Source organism: Mastomys coucha, unplaced genomic scaffold, assembly GCF_008632895.1.
Source record: "Mastomys coucha isolate ucsf_1 unplaced genomic scaffold, UCSF_Mcou_1 pScaffold8, whole genome shotgun sequence".
Lineage (NCBI taxonomy): Eukaryota > Metazoa > Chordata > Mammalia > Rodentia > Muridae > Mastomys > Mastomys coucha.
This window is the reverse complement of record NW_022196914.1, coordinates 30,612,413-30,619,456: the sequence shown is the minus strand read 5'-3', so window position 1 is coordinate 30,619,456 and position 7,044 is coordinate 30,612,413.

Here is a 7,044-nt window from a genome sequence, read left to right as displayed (position 1 = left end):
TCTGCCTGCCTCTGCCTCCCAAGTGCTGGGACTAAAGGCATGCACCACCACCACCGCCCAGCACTCTCCCTCTTTCTTAATATGCCACCCTTTACATTACTTACTTACCATGTACTATGAGTAGCTATGAATACTTCTTGTGAAATAACTCATGCACGTAAATAACCTCCAATAACCATGACTACTTGATCCAATGAACAGCAGGCCTCAGCCATTTGTTAGTCAAATTTGCTTCAAAGAATACAGATAAGGCTCTCCTAGTGGCACTTGCTTTTCCTCTTTGTGGCAAGCAGGCAAAAGAGTCTTCAATATGTGGATTTAAGTCATTACTTACACATCCTGTGAGTCAGCTGCCTCTGGAGAGATGCCCTACATTGCTCTAATTATTGTTTACATTCTGGAGGAAGATTGACAGCAGCAATGTAAATGTCTCCTTCTGTGCGGGTCATTTCAGAAATCGAGTTAACTGTTTAGTGACTTGCCAATATCAGTCTTGGGAATGGAACCTCTTGCTCTTCAATAAAGAAGGCATTTCATCAATTGAGTTAGAGGCTGTGGTGATAATATCAGTACAGCAAGGATGGTCATTACACCTCCAGGCAAAAGGACAAGCTGAAAATGAAAGCTATGAGGAGAATATTGATCGTATAATGTGAAGATGTGCCATGTAGCAGGGTCACAGACCGGTCAGCAGGTCTAGTTTGCTCTCTCATGCCTCCTGTCTTTCTAGTTCTGATCTGAAAGGGCCATTTCGCTTCCCTGTAATAGGGGTCATGTACATGAAACATGGAACATGGCATGGAAATGTACATGGAATATACATACATGCATCATGTACATGGAATATACATCCAGGGGGAGAGGAAGATGACTGTGTATTAAGGCAAACCATGGGTATTGCCCTATGCGTGTCCCAGCTCCACGTTTTAAAGACTTGGAAGATAAATTTCAGGAAGAGAATGGTACATGGTACACCATGTGTAGATGAAGGCCTTAGTTCTCAGGAACAGGACAAGTAAGATACAGCAAACTGAACTCTAATATAGATGGGATCCATGGCTAAAACAAGCAAACCACAGCTTTGCCTCCTAAAACCTTCCTTCATAAACACTAAGACAAAGATGAGTTCAAAAGGTGCAAAGTAACAGGTGAAATTAGCCTCTTTGACTGTTATCAGCCATTGCCTCTCCAGAGGGCACCGGGCACTCCTACTGGAGGGATGCAGGCTCCTCTCCTTTGCTCGGTAGTGGAGAAAGGACAGAGTGAGCATCTGTGTTTATCTCAGTCACAAAAATGCTGTATATTTTGCTTAATAAGGAGGGAAATAGGCCTTTTTTAATTATGGAAAAGCACAGGAACATTACTGTGTGCCATGGCCGTTGAGGACATGTCAACTCCACTGCTCAGAGCCCTGGTTATGTTTGTTTTGGTGCCAACTTCTACCTTAGAGTTCCAGTTCACTTACTTCCAAATGAAGTGAAACCCACCGATTCCCAATGGACTAGAAGCTGCCTTCAGTACAAATGTGATTTTCTCGGCCAAGAATCCCTTCTCAGTTAATTCCTTTAAAGGAAGGGGCAATAGTCTTCCTTATTCTTCCTTCTATCCCCATGCTATTCTCTTTAACTTGGTTTATTCTTAAACAGGAAATGGCATTGTTAGGCTCTTATAAGGAACAATGTTTATTTGAAACATGTGTACATTTATTCCAAGAAACATAAAAATGTGCTTTGTGGGTCATGAACAGGGATGAAGAGGCACAGCTCACAGACGTGGGAAGTGGAGCAGAAGAAGCCAGGACAGTGTAGGTGATGATACCCTGGCTCACAGTCAGCCCACCAATAGCCACAGCAACAGCAACAGCAGCAGCAGGAACAGCAACAACAATAGGAACAACAGCAGCAGCAACAGCAACAGCAACAACAGCAAGAGCAACAACAGCAGCAGCAACAGCAACAACAGCTGCAACAATAACAACAACAGCTGCAACAGCAGCAGCAGCAGCAGCAGTATCAACAGCAGCAACAACAGCAGCAACAGCAACAATAATAATAACAACAGCTGTAACAGCAGCAGCAGCAACAGCAGCAGCAGCAGCAACAGTAACAGCAACAAAACATCTAGACCTAATGATATACCTGCAAGCTCTAGAAAAACAAGAAGAGATAACTCTCAAAAGGGTAGATAGGAAGACATAGTAAATTCAGTGATGAAACCAGTGTATGGAAACAGCAACAAGAATGAAAGTGATACAAAGAATCAGTGATACAAGAGTTGGTTCTTAGACAAGGTGAACAAAGTTGACAAACCTTTAATCAAATTAACCAACACACACACACACCCATACACATACATGGATATACCCCCACACACATGCATACACACATACTAAACACACACATCCATACACACACACATACACACATATACACATACCCATACACAATATATTCTCAGAGAGAGAGAGAGAGAGAGAGAGAGAGAGAGAGAGAGAGAGAGAGAGAGAGAGAGAGAGAGAGAGGACATTGAAACAATACCAGGGAATTTAGACTCCTAGGATATACTTTACAAATTTTTTTCCCACAAAATGCAAAAACCTAAAAGAAATAGATGAATTTCTTAATAATATAAACTTACCAAAGTTAAATTAAGATGAAACCAACAACTTCAAGAGATCCACAATCTCTAGTAAAATAGAAGCTGTAGTTTAAAATATCCTAACCAGGCCAGGCAATAGTAGTCTTTAATCCCAGCACTTGGGAGGCAGAGACAGGTGGATCTCTGATTTCCAGGCCAGCCTGGTCTACAGAGTGAGTTCCCAGCAGCCAGGGCTACACAGAGAAACCCTGTATTGAAGTTTGGTTGATATCCCAGGGGCATGGGGTATGCCTGACGGTAAATGGAGGGGTGGATCTGGGGAAGAGGGAAGAAGCATTCTGAGAGGAGAGGAGGGAGGGGGAGAATGCAGCCACATGTGACATGTGACAGAATAATACATTTTTAAAGACCCACTCACCCCCTAAACAACAACAGCAAAACTCTTAGGGGTAAATGGCTTCAGTGCTGAATTCTACCAGACCTTCAAAGAATGATTCATACCACTAATACCCACACTCCTCAAATTATTCTACAAAATAGAAATTGAATAATTATTTCCTAATTCTTTGTATAAAGCCACTATCACCCTGATACCAGAACTATGCAAGGACTCAGGGGGAAAAAATTATGAACCAATATTCCTTATGAACGTGTATGTGAAAATTACCAATAAAATACGTGCAAATTGCTTCAAGAACACATCAAAACATTATCTGCCATAATCAAACTGACTTCATTCCGGGGGTTTGGGTGTGATAACATCATCCTAAATGAAGAGAAACTAAAAAAATTTTTTTCTACTAAAATCAGAAAGAAGACAAGATGTCCACTATTTCCATGCCTATTTAGTATGGTACCTGACGTCTTAGCTGGTGCAGTAAGGCAACTGAAGGGGATCAGAGGGATATAAATAGGAAAGGAAGGAGTCAAACTATCTTTATTTGCAGATGATTTGATTTTATACCTAAAAGGCCCCAAGGATTCCATGAGGAAACATCTACATCTAATAAACACCTTCAACAAAGTAGCAGAACCTAAAATTAACACACAAAACCAGTAGCTTTCCCATGTACATAAAAAAAACATGATGAAGAAGAAATCAGGGAAACAACACTTTTATATTATATTGTGGGGTAACTCTAACCAAACAAGGGTTAAAAATACTTGTCTAAAAATCCTTTAAGACACCAAAGAAGACACAAGAAGATGGAGAGAACTCTCATGCTTATAGATTGGTTGGATTAATATGGGGAAAATGGTCACCCAACAAACTCAATCTACACTTTGATTCAAACCCAATATCAATATTCCAACACAGTGCTTCACAGAAGTTGAAAAAAGTCTTCAGCTTCATATGGAAACACAGAAACCCAGGATAGCTGAAACAATGCCAAACAATAATAAAAAATGTGGAGGTATCACCATCCCTGATTTAAAGTTGTATTAAAGAGCTACATTAATAAAACAGGGTGGCATTGGGATAAAAACTGACGTATTGCTTAGCAAAATAAAACTAAAGATACAGACATAATTCTGCACACCTATGGACACCTGACTTTTGAGAAAGAAGCCAAAAACACACACTAGAAAGACAATATTTTTAGGGAATGGTACTTGTCAAACTGGATATATACATGTAGAAGAGAGAAGATGGTTTCATATTAATTACTAAGCAAAAAACCCCAAATGAGTCAAGGATGTCATAGGAAGATCAAATATCCTGAACCTGATAGGAGAGAAAGTAAGGACTTGGCTTGACTCATTGGAATAGGACAAGACTTTCTGAACAGGTTGCCAGCAGCACAGACATTACAACAAGAATATGTGGGACTCAAGAATGAACACAGCTTCTGTAGAGCAAAGGACACCATCACTCAAGGAAAGCAGCAGCCTACAGAATGGGAAGGGATCTTTACCAATTATACATCTGATTTACTATCTAGAATATTCAAAGGACTAAAAGAAATGAACTTCAAGAAAACAAATAACCCAATTTAAAACTGGAGCGCAGAACTAAACAGATTTCTCAAAAGATTAAACACAAATGGCTGAGAAACACTTACAGAAATGTTCAACATCCTTAGTCATCAGGGAAATGCAAATTAAAACTCCTTCAAGACTTCATCTCACCCCACTCAGAATGGCCAAGATCAATAAATCCAATGACAGCTCGTGCAGGCAAGGATGGAGGGCATGGGAAACATCCATCTATTGCTGGTGGGAGTTCAAACTTGTATAGCCACCATGGGAATCAGGGTGGAGATTCCTTGGGAAACTGGAAATTCATCTCAAGATCTAGCTACCCCACTTTTGGGCATATATCCAAAGGATTCTATGTCTTCCTACAGAGAAACTTGTTCAACTATGTTCATTCTACTCTATTTGTAATAGACAGAAAATGGAAACATTCTAGATGTCTATCAACAGATGAATGGATAATGAAAATGTGATGCATTTACACAGAGGAATATTATTCAGCTATTAAGAAAAATGAAATAGTGAAATTTTTGAGCAATTGGATGATACTAGAAACAATTATGGTAACCCAAACTTCACAAGGCAAACATTGTATGTTTTCCCTTATATGTGGATTATGTGGATGCTAACTTTTTTTTTTTTTTTTTTTTTTTTTTTTTTTTTTGATTTTTCGAGACAGGGTTTCTCTGTATAGCCCTGGCTGTCCTGGAGCTCACTTTGTAGACCAGGCTGGCCTCGAACTCAGAAATCCACCTGCCTCTGCCTCCCAAGTGCTGGGATTAAAGGCGTGCGCCACCACCGCCCGGCAGATGCTAACTTTTAAGATATATGTGTTTCAGCCCAAATAACCACAGATTTTATGTAGCTAGTAAGTGACCAGGATGGAGGAGAAGACCTTGCCAGGAAGGGGAAGTGGAGCACAGTGTTATAAAGAGGTGAAGAAGAAACCAGATCAAGAGGATTAACTAGGGGGGGTGTCGGGGAGGGGAGTAAGGAAGGCAGCCTGGAGACTGATGACTGACAGTCACCTACCATTGTAAAAACTTCTCAAAATACATGCATATATGAAAGGAAATGGAATCAGTGTACAATGGGGTGACAAAGCCTCACTCTCAAATTCCCTGGATTGGTTGGTTACATTTTGTTCAGTGTTTGGCCAAAGGTCCCATATGATCCCCAAGAATCACAGGTTACTGCCAAAACTATTGGTTGCTCTCCACAACCTATGATGTATTAGTCAGGGTTCTCTAGAGTCACAGAACTTACAGATAGTCTCTATAGTAAGGGAATTTGTTGATGACTTTCAGTCTAATTCCCCAACAATGGTCTGCTGTGAATGGAAGTCCAAGGATCTAGTAGTCGCTCAGTCCCACAAGGCTAGTAGATTACAACAGATGTGCTGGTAAGTAAACGCAAGCAGACAAAGAAAATCTAATCTTCCTCCTTCCAATGTCTTTATGTAGGTTCCCAGCAGAAGGTGTGGCCTGGATTAAAGGTGTGTACCACCATGCCTGGATCTGGGACTTGTTTTGTCCCAGGCTGACCGTGAACTCAGAGATCTTCTTGCCATAGTCTCCTGGGATTCATAACCACTATGCCTCAAGATCTCCATACCAAGTTCCAGGTCAGAAACTTGTATCTCTCAGCCTCAAGATCTGGATCACTGGTGAGCCTTCCAATTGTAGTTCAATCCAGATATAACCAAGTTGACAACAAGGAATAGCCATTACATATGGTAAGGCTTTATTGCTGATGGCACAACTTATTTATTTCCAGGGGAAGTTTCACATCTGAAACAACAGGGCTCTGCTCTGCTCTTGAGCTTGAGGCTTCACTGGGTAAGAGAATTTCAGCAGAATGGTTAAGAAATGCTCTTGTACCTGTCTCATCAGAGTTGGAGCATGTTTGGTGGCTGAGTAGACTGTTCTGGAACTGTGAGGTAACTGGGACCTTGTAAGTGGAAATCTCCTGAGTACAGAATCATATTCAGCTTAGAGATTTTCTAAGACTGATTGACAGGTGATGAGTATGAAGAACTGGTATGTTGCCGATCTAGTACCACATTATCTTTGGCTACTGTCCATCTCTGCCTCCTCAGTGCTTACATCTGGTGTGCACATTACCACACATAGCTTTTCTTCTGCTCATAATGTGGACACTGGAGGTGCAAACTCTCGTTATCATTCTTGTGTGGCAAACGCTTTACTCACAGCAATCCTCCAGCCACTGAGCTTATGTACCATCAGTCCATATGAGTTCCTGTTTTATCAACTATTTTTGTTTAGATGTTTTAAGCACCCACATTTTTTTCTAACAGCAAGATCAACTCACATGTTTCTAAGAACATACCAGTTTTGTCTGAGGTGCTGTATTGAAAGAAAAACATACATTTTAATTAAAATACCATGTTTTTTTCCCCCCTACCTGACTTTGAATGACCATGAACAGTGGCTTCCTGATTAGATTTGG